General features: G+C 37.2%; 1 protein-coding gene across 1 annotated transcript in view; it reads left to right on the top strand.

The window, feature by feature from the left end:
• TRMT9B (tRNA methyltransferase 9B (putative)) overlaps positions 1–12195 on the top strand; it is a 100457-nt gene that overhangs the window by 9577 nt on the left and 78685 nt on the right. The window lies entirely within an intron of this gene.

Here is a 12195-nt window from a genome sequence, read left to right as displayed (position 1 = left end):
AACTAACTGGAAGAAAAAAGTGGATTTTTTTCAAAGAAATTTTACTCCCATTTAGTCTAGTAGTGCAGGTCATAATAACCTGCTTCTTAAGGCAACCTGTCTTAAATGAGTAATTTATTTGTATGGTTTGGTAGGATTTTTTAATGTGTAATAATCTTTCAAAGTCTCTTCCTCAAGATAATATTCAGAATGCAAACTGTTTCCCATAATCTTATTTTGCTTGCACATACACTCTTTTTTATATCATTATTAGTTTTTGTGCAGTTTATATCTTGTTGAGAGATATAATACCATTGAATGATTCTCTCAGATGCAGGTAAATCTTCAGGTATTTAAAAGGAGAAAAGGAAGACTTTACACTGGCATTGCTTGAAGGGTTGAAGATGGCTAGCTAAATCTGGTGAGTACTAATTAGGTAGAATTTGTCAGTCTGTCAGTCAGTCTTACAGATTTTCTTGATCACATACTGAACATAAACAAAGCAAGAGAGTAGATACAGTGAATTCAAGAAATGTCTTCAGAATTATGCTTCTTTTGAAAGAGATTTATGAACTGATGTTCCAGCAGAAGCATAAAATGTTTCCATATGACAACAGGATGAAAGATGTCAGAGACATCTCAGAAAAGGAAGTTAGAATAGATAAGAATGCATTTAGAAATGTATTAGCTTTTACTGAAAGTGTGAATTTGGACATCAGAGAACTCCTGTAATGCCTGCCAGGCTGTGTTCTCTGTCCCCACAGGGCTTTTAGCACTAGAGTTGCCCACCAGGCAGCATCAGATGAATCATCACAAAAACCAAACATGACAACTTTACTTGAGAGAGAGAGAATATAGAATATGAACAATCCAACTGCCATCTGTATGTTTTCCTGATGAATGGCATTATCACATCTTTTTGTGCCAAATGAGTAAACTGTTTTCACCACACAAATACTGTCTATTCCAGCACATATTACATGCAAACTACCAGCACAAATTTCAGGGTGATGTTTGCAATGTGAATTCACTCTGCCAGTTGGAATCCTGTCCAACAAGTTCTGGTTAGAAAAGTAATGCCAAAAGAAGTGTGGATTTGTGATGAGTGTTAGGTCATGAAAACTCCACAGCTTTCCAGGGGCTTATAAAATGCAACTGAGGCCATTGCTGTCACATTACTTACTAATGTACTTACAACCAGCTGACTCAGTTACAGAGAGAGGTACAAGCTGAAAATGTATATGAAAGAAAAGCATCATGGCAAATTGGAGACTTGCATTCAGGAGCATTTCAGTCAGCTAGAAGAGAATAAAAAGACAAACTAAGATGTTGTAGTATTCTCTAGTGTTTCACAGGAACCTTCTAGCACATCTAACCTGGTTTCAGATAGGAAAGTAACATTTTTGGTTTACTGTCTGTTTAAATAATATGAATATGTATTCTATGCTTGTAGAAAGAACTCTTTTTAATCATTACCTAACCTTTAAAAAACAAACACCTTTTTTTCCCAATTGAAATAGTTATCATACCTAAGTATCCCTCAAAAAAGGTTTTCATATTAGGAAAACCTAGAGGTCTAAATTCTCAAAAAGCATTTGCTAGCTTAAATGTAGAGACTCTTAAGATCATAAGTTTTGGCTCATTGAGTGGTGTTTCTTTGTGCAGTCTGTCTTACATACAATAAAGCCTACTCACAGATTTCCCAAAGCCTCTGTGCAAATCCACAATTTCTGGCAGCTCATGTTTATTCAACGATAATGTGCTTTCAGTGGAATAATGTCAGTGGTGGACCAATGGGTGCCTGAGCAAAGCTCTGTGGAAAGAGAAAAGTAATAAAAAAACTTCAACTTTTCATATTGATTAGAGAAAACTAATTTACAGCAACAGAATAGAAATATAATCAGAATTCACATTGTAAGATGAGTATATAAGGGCAGCAGTGTGACATGTTTGACAGTTGTCCTTCCTGGTTGTGGTGCTGTTTGGTATTTCTCATACAGCACTGTTTAGTACTAAATGTTTTTAAACCTAGAGGATATCAAATGGTGTTAGCACTGGTAAGGGCAACACTGAAGAATGCTGCCATTACAGAGCAATAACAGTAAGATTTACCATGAAGAATATTTCCATTACACAGCTTTGAGGAGTAGTGCAAAAGAATTTTCAGGAATTGTGCTTGTGACAATGACCTCAGTCTTTGAAGATCCATCTAGGATTGGATTAAACTTGTAAACAGTACACATTGCAAGCTGTTGACAAGTTAAACTTCTTGTTATTTTTCCTTTAAGATGTGTATTTATCTTGCATTTTGTATGTACCTTTCACCTCAAGATGTATTTACTAAATAATTTATGACGCAGTTGAGATTCCCCCCCCCCCACCCTTTGTGACTGAACAAACTGCTGTATGTCAGCAGCATGACTTGTTATGACAAGAAGTAAAGCACAGTGCCTGGCTGATAATGCAGTGCAAAGATTGGAGAGACCAAAAATGCACCTTTGCATGAGATTATTGACATTGAAATGGACATCTCTACAAAGAACTCATTAGACTTACTGAAGTTGTTGGAAAAAGAATCTCAGTCTCACCTTAAGAGTTCTGGTTTCTAAAATGTTGTTTTAGTAGAAATATCTGACCCTGGTATAGTAGAGGATCAAAGATTACCTAATGAACTACTTATGTCACTTCCTGCTGCACCTTCCATTTATATGCCAGCTCCTGAAGCTGGCTATGTGATCAACTGTTTAACTTTGGGAAAAATAAATAAGAAAACAAGAAGATTACAAGATGTAAATTTAAAATCTAGAAGAAGTTTTGGGAACTTGAAACTAAATCAAATTTGTAATAGTTCTCCTCTATAATGAATAAAGGTAACATGAAGAATTTTTTAGTACCTCAGACTCATATGCAGTGATTTGGATCTTGAAGGGGAGAGACCTTTTTTAAGCATTTCCTGATAGTATTTGCCAAATTCTGTTAAATGATTTACTGAGTGGTTTGAGGGCTCAGTTATTGTACAATTCTTCAGTGTTAATATATCACTCTTTCATCTGGAATGGAATTACCAAGGAAATTATTTCTCTTGATATTTTCTTGGAAACAGTAATAATTCTTTGTGTTTCATGACATTTGAATTCCATGATGATTATTTAAAAGTGTTTAGTTTTTAAAAAAATCTTTAATCATTTCCACATCATTTCTTTGTTTGTCTTTCACAAGAATCTCTAATATTACCAGTAGCAGCTCTGTCTCTCTGTGTCATTCCTTGCCACATTAATTACCTCATTAGCTCTCCTTTGCCATAGGGGAGTCACATTTTTCTTTCAAATTGTGCAATTTTTAAAAATAAATACAATAAACTGGGATCCATTTGTTCAAATCTTTATTCATCCTTTCAGACCAGAACAAATAATGGTGTATCCTAAGTTTGTCTTTTTTTCCCCCAGCTGTGTCAGGTGGTCTTGTAGAAGATAATATTTGTCCTACCAAGCTTGCCTTGCTTCCCTGCTGAGTGATCTGCATTCACCAAGGCTCTGGTGTGGCTGGAGGAGGAATGTGTCTGGAGACCTAGGGGTTCTGTAACACATGATTCCAGTTCTTTGTTAAACCTGGGAGATGAGCAGGAGCTCACATCCAGGAACTCTGTGCTGCACAGTCATGCAAGACAGAATGGGTCTTTGGGCCCTGCAGTTCCCCTCTCTGCCTTTCAGGGCTGTGCTCTGCTGTAACTCAGCCTTTGAGCTGGAAACATCCCAGGATGAGAGTTGCAATTGTGTTCCTTGAGAAACTGTCCCTTAGCAGAAGTCCAAACACGTGAGAAATTTTTTCCTATTCTTTTGATTAAGAATTTTTAATTGAATTTTTATTGAATACTTAATTTTTATTGAATACTTCTATATTTTTTTCTGCCTATAACTCTAAATGTTATATCTGCAAACATGTCTGACCTTGATTGTTGCTGCTTAGCCAGTTGCTTTGTGACAGCATATTCAATGTCCAAAAAAGCCAGAGGAAAAAACATATTATGTTAGTTACACTGGTTTTGCAAGTCATTTTCTGAAATAACTTCTGGTGAAAAAAAAAAATTGAAACAGAACCTTTCCATAAGGTATGAAATGCAGTAATAAGAATTCATATTTTTAGTTTGTTGTAGCTTCTCCAAAATGTCTACTGTGTTGTTGACTCAGAATAGCTTTCAAAGTAAGAGAATTGGATCTCAGCCATGATACTCACAAAATAAAAATAAAACAGTCAATAAAATAAAATAAAATATAATCAATTTGTTGATCCTCCATGTTCTGACAACCTGGATTATCCTCACAATAACCTTTGTAATCTTTGATTTAAAAGTGCTGTATATAAGAAAGTCTACTTGTTAACAAAGCTTAGTTTACTTGTGGTAGAAATTCAGAACATGTCTGACTGCTTTTCAGACCAGAATAGTGAACTGTGTTACAGCACTGAGAAGGCTGATACATAAAAGGAAAGCAAGGCCAAGCAAATACATAAATAAGAAATCTTGAAATACAGGTTTATTAAGTTATGATACATGGCAGCTTTGTTAATTCATCAGGAAAGAATGTTCAGATTTTTTTAACTTAATGAGCGCATGAGTCTGTTTATCACATGCCTCTATAAATAAGTGTCTTTGCAGATGTTTTCTCTTTATTGAAAATTCTTTTTCTCTCCTCGGGGCATGCTACACTATTAAATTAAACTATGAATTTCCTTGCTTATTACAGAAGACAGAACACTATAGCAGGCATAGCACTGGCATAGCTTTTAAATTTCAATTTTAGGAATTATTTGCAGATTAGTAGTGTAGCACCTATATATTTTATCTGGCAAAACTTTTTAATATAAATCCTAAGAACTGTCTGCATGTTTTTGTAGCATTGATACTATGTCAGGTTAATCAAAAATGATCAGCTAACTTCATTGAGAGTGATATCTCTGTGATAAATACCATGAATTTTACTGTCTGCTAAATGGTCTAGGTCACTTAGGATAATTTTATTATCCTACTTAATTATTAATCATTTGTCTGTCCTATTCATACTTCCTGTATCTGCAACTACATTTCTTTCACACTGAGGTTCCAACGTACAGTTATTCTCTAGTGTCAAATGTCATGTTGTCAGTGTTACCTCAACAAAGCCAGCTGTTAATGACTGGACAGTTTCTTCAACAGACAGCATAAACATAATCACGAAACTATTTCTGAAGAGGCTTTATAAAACTCTAGAGAGGAAAAGATGAAAGAAAAATAAGGATTTACTGTGTAGTTTAGGAATTTTGAATTAGAAAATACTCTGATATACTCCTGTTAATTTACATTTCAACCTGTGATAATTCACTATTCATGTCTTTTACAGTAAAATCCTGAAATCATTTAGAAATGTAACAATTAGTAAGGAATAATAATAGCTTTTATTTGCATATCCTGTTTAAATGTGGTACCTACTGACTTCTTAGCAGAGAAATTTTGCCCCCCCCACCTCCCCTTTTTTCGACTTGAAATGTTCAAGTCTGGGTCTACTGACTATGCTCATACTTAGAGAGGTAAATATTACAAACCTAGAATGTCTTTATCTTCCAGTCAAGGTTGGCCTATACTGATACCTGCAAATTTAAGGAGTTATCACATTCTTTAAATATAGCTATCTTGCCTGGGCATAAGAAACATTCAGCACAGTTTGCACACACCATAAATTACTTCAAGCTCTTCCTAAGGAGAATTTTCTTGGCATAGTTTCTACAATGCATGCTTCCCTCATTAGAAGTATAGCTTAAAGAAATAGAGTATGAAACTACAAGAGATGACAAAGAGCTGTAAAATTAGCTTTGTGCTTTGTGATAGTGTGTGAAATCCTTCCTTGTGTGATACAAAGTGGACGTGATGTAAAAACCACGTTGATGCCAGAACTGTAACAGAAGTCCTGACAGGGCACTGTTCTAGCACTCCATTGTATAGCAGCCAAGGATGTAGAGCTCCTAGAGCTCCCTTACAAAGAAAAAAGCCAAGGTAGTGCTGTCATCATGTGACATTCAGTTCCAGTAGTTTGCCTTAGTTTGAATCAGTCACCAGGAGAGGAAAGGGAAGGAATGTTGGGCATGTGTATAGTTGTGATAAGTTATTGGTGTTCACACAACACTCACATCATCAGACTCTGAAGGAATGGAATGCAGTGTGTCTGCAGTGAGGACATGTTTATGTTGGATTATCCTGTGCTAATGAAGAGTGTGATTTTCACCATTTTACTCCTGCCACTATGGTATCTCTTGTAGACAAGGCGTGTTACAGCCTTACTGCAGTGGGCTGTGGCTTTTCAGATGTGGAAATGGTTTGCTTTGTGTATCTATAGTAACCAACTGCTGGCATTTTCACTAAGTGCTGTGCATAGGCTGAGGGTGTGTGACTGTTATTATTATCTGCTTTATAACTTATCCCAGAAGGCAATGTAGTATGTGGAAGCTAAATTATCTTGAAATAAAACAGTTCAGGATCTGAAGTGCTTCAACTCTGACAGCAAAGATGCTCATGAAGTTTAATTGACCCTACCAAAAATAACCTTTAGTATGTATAGAGAGAACTTTGGGTGTTATAATTTACCTTTGTTGATCCCAGAACAGGTGAAGTACAGTGGCTGCGTGGGCTATAATGCTCTCAGCTCCTATCACTTCCCTGTATGGTAGACATACCTTTCAGTTAGTGGTACAGCAATCAGCAGGTGAACTTATGTTTTATCCAAAACATCACTTCTAATTAAATGTCTCATCTTCTCAGTGGTGCCTCATTCTGCTGAGCTGTTTTTACTCAAGTAATAAACATTCCTTTGCACATTTCAAAGAGCAGTAAGTGTAGTGGCAGTTACATATGGTGAAGGATTACTCAATGACAGCATCTCATCTTACCTATGTGTGAAAGGCAAGAGGTTTTATGATTGTGAAATCACCCACTGAGCAAACTTTCTTAATGATGCTCTAAAGAAATTAGTTTGAAACAAAGCTAAGGGTAAAGAAATAATCAGAAACCAAAATAATCACATCATTTTTCCAAAAAGAATACTTTAAAACTTGTCAAGCTGCCACTGCTTGGCTTGTGCCACTAGCACTCAGCCATGTGTGCTTAGGAGCTGTTGATTGCCTCCTCATATGTTTTTTTACTACCATCTCTTTGGGTTGTGGTGGTAAAACATGAATGGATTTGGAAATAAAAATCAAGGGGGGATTACAATCACAGAATCATAGAATGGTTTGAGCCGGAAGGGACCTTAGATATTATCTATTTCCAACCTCCCTGCCATAAGCAGGGACACTCCACACTAGACCAGATTGCTCAAAGCCACATCCAATCTGGTCTTGAACACTTTGATGGGACATCCACAACTTCTCTGGGAAAACTAATAGTGATATTGTGATATCAAATTAGTGATGCTGTGATACATTGCGGTATTAGTGAATTAGTGAAATTGCAATCAATATTACTTTGTTGATGTCTTTGCATGTTTTCCAGTGAAATTAATTATGAAGCAATTCTGTCTCTCACTCGATGTTTCTTGTCACCCTCTCTCTGTCACCATTTTACAACAGGTATTTTGCCACTGAAGCCTATTTCTTAGTAGGTAATGTATTACAGAGCATGGAGTAGCCTGTTACAGAACTTGGTGATATAAGTTTTATACTGTTTCTTCTAGGATGGTTGTGTATGTAGAGAACTATTGTAACCTAAAAATACTTTATTACCTTAAAAGCAGACAAAATAAGAAGTCCTGCTGTATATTGTGAATCTGGAGTCAGGTGTAATTCATCTTACATCACTTTGTAAATTATGTGGTTTTAAATCTGTGGTTAGCAGCTTGTTCTGATATGGGCATTCCATAAAGAAGTTAAATGAGTTTTTAAGAATAGGGCAGTATGTTCTCTGCCATGTCAAAAGTGAAAAGTGCAGCTTCAGATACTGGAAGTTCCTGCCAGATGACACAGTTTGTATTAAATCATCCAACCCTTATGTTGATACTTTGCTGTGCTGTTCTTTCTGCCTTGTGCAGAGATGGTTAAAAAAGATTTGTCCTTGCAAGAGAAGGTAAGTAGGCTAAGCACACTCATCCTGCTTTATTGCTGTAACATCAAGACACTATAAAATCTGCAAACAAAGCAAATGGGAGAGGAATCTACAGCTTTCCTAATTAATTTACATAATCTTTAGCTTTTCAGCTCGGTTATTATGTACAAAGATTGTACTTCATCATTTGTATGTACAATCTCTTACCTTTCCCATGCACATCATTTTAGAATTTTTGAAGCATCAAGATTCCTTCACATCTTTAAATATTTTAATTATGAAATCCCTCTTGATTGATTGAAATTAACCTCCTCCTAAGCATCCACAAGTAATGATGGTTGTTGGCTAATTTTTATACCATTGGTGATAAAACAGCAGATGATGAGTGATCTAACAAGTATTTCAACATTCTGGCAGCAATTATTTGTTTGATTAAATTATACATGATAATATAGGGTATTCACAGTGCTCTGCTCAGAAGCCTGCCTGTATGGGTAAGTCTCAGTTTATATTCCCTTATTGGGTGCAAAATTCCCTATATTCAGTGAACTATTGGGTAAAAGTTGCATAACATACAGCAGCTGGCCTTTTTAAAAATTCATACTCTAGATTATGCAGAGATAACATTTTGGAGTTAAAATATCAAGCATTTTCCTGGGTTTTTTTCAATCTTGCCAGAACCCACAGTATCAAACCTATAGTTCTCAAAGGCGTGGAAGAGAAGTTGGGTATGAGTTTTAAAACCTGCTTGCCTTGCTGACAAGGCATTAAGCATATAGAAACGTGGTAACACCAATCAGCAAACCATCAGCTTCTGGCTCCTCCCAAGTTTCAGCTGACTTCCTACCAGACCTGTGAAGCAAGCTGTAAGAATTATCTTCCTCTAGGTGCTAGGCAGCAGTTTCCAAGTCAGCTTGTTCCACAGTGCCTGCAGAAACTTGGTAGAAACAGCAGATTTTATCTTGCCTGGGGATTATAGTCTGCTGCCTGAAAAGATGGTGTTGACAGTGTGTTCCCTATTAAAAATGCAGTAGTACAGTATACAACTTACATAATCATCCACTCAGTAATAGAACTCTTCAAAGCACATCCTTACCAATCTCTTTTGAATATCAGCAGGGACAATAACCCTGAGGTTTATCTGAACCCATCTGAGGAACAAATTCTGCTTTTAGGATATCCTTGATTATTCAGCTTCACTTATTCATTCATATCTGTATGTCAGATAGGAAGGTTGGAATCCTCTAGACTAATCCCCATGCTCAAGCAGTGTCAGCTAGAACCAGTTGCCCACGACCATGGCTGTCAAATTTTTAATTCCTCCACAAATGGAGATTCCAGAGCCTCTTTGGGCAGCCTATGCTGGTGTTTGGCCACACTCACCAGTAAAGAAGTGTTGTGTTCACAAGGACTTTCCTGTGTTTCATTGTGCCCATTGCCACTTGACCTATTGCTGGGCACTACTGGAAGGTCTGTCTCACTCATTCTTTCCTTGCATCAAGTATTTATTGAATGATAGAATAATTTGGCTTGGAAGGGACCTTTAAAGGTCATCTAGCCCAGCTCCCCCTGTGATGAGTATGGATGAAGCTCTGAGCTATACACTTCCCCAATCCATTGCACCATTGATGTGCCTGAGGTTTCTCTTCTCCAGGCTGAAGAGTCTCAGTCTCTCCTCATAAAACAGGTGCTTCAGTCCCTTTATCACCTCTGTGCCAGGCTCATTCCATTAAGTCATGTCTCTCTTGTACTGGGCAGTCGAGTCCTGGTTCAGCAGTGCTCCAAACTATGGTCACACAAGTGAATGGAAGGGGGAGATCACTTGCTTTGACCTATGGTCATTGCACTTCACATTACCCAGGATGATGCTGGCCTTCTTTTCTGTGAAAGTGCACTGCTGGTTTGTGATCAGCTTGTTGTCCACCAGGACCCCAGTGGCCTTGTCTGCAGAGCTTCCTTCCAGCAGGTTGGTCCCTGGTGTACATGGTGCCTGTGTTTATTCTTCTCCACAATTCTTTTCAGGACTTTGCATTTCCCCTTATTAAAATTCATGAGGTTCCTTTTGAACCAACTCTCCAGCTTGTCAAGGTCGCACATGATACCACAACTATGTGGTGTTTCAGCTGCTCCTCCCAGTTTTGCATCATCTGGGGACTTGCTGAAGTGCACTCTGTCACATCATTTCAGGTCATTAGTGAAGCTGTTAAACAGTATTAACCCCAGTAATGATCCCTGGGTTACACCACTTGGGACCACTTGCCTCCGACTGCACTTTGTACTGCTGATCACCACCCACCAGGCCTGGCCATCCCGTTAATTTTCAAGCTGTGTAGTTATCTAGCCTTTAATTTGTCAGCTTCTCTTTGAGGATGTTATAGGGTCTGCCTTAACTCAAGCTGAGGTAAATAGCTTTAGCTGCTCTCTCTCTCATCCAACAAGCTGCTCACCCTGTAGAAGGTTATCAGATGGTTAAAGCATGACTTCCCTCCTGCAAACGTATACTGATTGCTCCCAATCTCCTTTATTCCCTTCATGCATTTGGAAATGGTTTCCAGAAAGATTTTCTCCATCATCTTTCCATGGGTATAAATTGCTGCTATATTGTTTGCCTGTGGTTGCAGAGCTCAGGTAATAGATTTTATAGGAGAGCTGTCCTATTCATTTTACTTTAGAGACACTTAAATGATGAAATCTCTAGATCTTGGATTTTCTTAAATGTCTCTCAGTTATCTTATGGAGATCAAATTGAAATTTGTCTTGTGGCCAGTGAATGGGAGGAGGCATGGAAAAGGAGCATGTAGAAATCCTCTAGAGAATTGCAGGCAGTGAGGCTTCAGGGACTAGGAGGAGTGTTTGGGATGTGTGTACAAAATACTGTGTTTGCAAGTAATTCAAAAATATATATGTTTTTCCTGTTTTAATAGTCTACTCCTATTAAAGCAATACTACATTGCAATTGACTTGATTAAAAAGAAGTCTAATATTCCCTGTTAATGCTTGTATTTATTTTATAAGTGAAACCTTGAAGAGTGATACAAAATCAGTGGCCTTGCAAAGATTTGGGAATATTGCTTAAAACTTTGTCCTTTGAGATTATTTAGTTCCATTTTGGCTTTTCAAGACTGTGGATAGACCAACAGGAATGTGTGAGGCCAACTCCCTCAGTTGGATATCACCTTACCAGAAGTGGATCTGTGGGACATATTGTTGGGTTTGTGTGGGCAAGTGAGATATTACCTACCAAACTAACCATGGCAGAGAGGGAGAGAAATTGGAAATCTGTCAGAAGATGCCTCAAAACAATGCATATTCTGATAGCTAATTTTCATTTGCTTGCTAATCAAGGAGGACAGTCATTCCTGCTACTCAGGACATTTGGGTTTTTTTTTTAGTCTTTCTCTAGAACATAAATATTTCTTCTCTTTTTAGGTGTGGGTCAATCAGACAAGAATCTAGGTGGAAAGGCAATCAGACAGAATGAAATTATGAGGCTTTATAAAAATCCTGTTTTGAATATACTAAATATACTCAGAGAAGTTGTGTGATTGGATATGGTGTATGTAACATCAAAGGTCTAAGAGAAAAATTCAGAAGAATTTTTCAGAAGAGAAAAATTCAGAATTGAAGACAACTGTCAGAAGCTTTTTGCTCTTGTGATTGAAGGCTAGAAAAAATGAGTTTCATATCAGCACCACATTGTCAACAGTGTTGAATGGCCTGATTAATGAGGCAATTAAAAAAATTATCATGAAAATTATCTGTGCTGGCCAGATAGAGAAAATAAAATTTTAATTATTACTATGGCTTGTTTGTGAAAATGATAAAAAGAATTCATTTCACTTGCACTTGTGAGAGCAAAACCATCAAGCTTCCAAATTCTTTCTTACTGTTCTTAGCTTTTAGGTCCCTCCTTGAAGTTTAGAATTGGCCCATGTACTTTCAGAACAGGTCCTAAATTTTTTTCCTCCTATTCTGATTGTTATCTTTCTCCTGCTTTCTTTTGCAGTAGTTTACAATTTAGCTCAGTATTCCATCTGCTCTTCCTATAGTACTAAAATAATATATTTCATGTTTTCATGAACAATTCGATTCCATCTCTTGCAAAGTGACTGCAGGCACAGAAGTGGGGAGTTTAGCACCATGATGAGGTT

Source organism: Agelaius phoeniceus, chromosome 4, assembly GCF_051311805.1.
Source record: "Agelaius phoeniceus isolate bAgePho1 chromosome 4, bAgePho1.hap1, whole genome shotgun sequence".
In the NCBI taxonomy this organism is placed as follows: domain Eukaryota; kingdom Metazoa; phylum Chordata; class Aves; order Passeriformes; family Icteridae; genus Agelaius; species Agelaius phoeniceus.
This window is presented reverse-complemented; position numbering and strand designations above follow the sequence as displayed.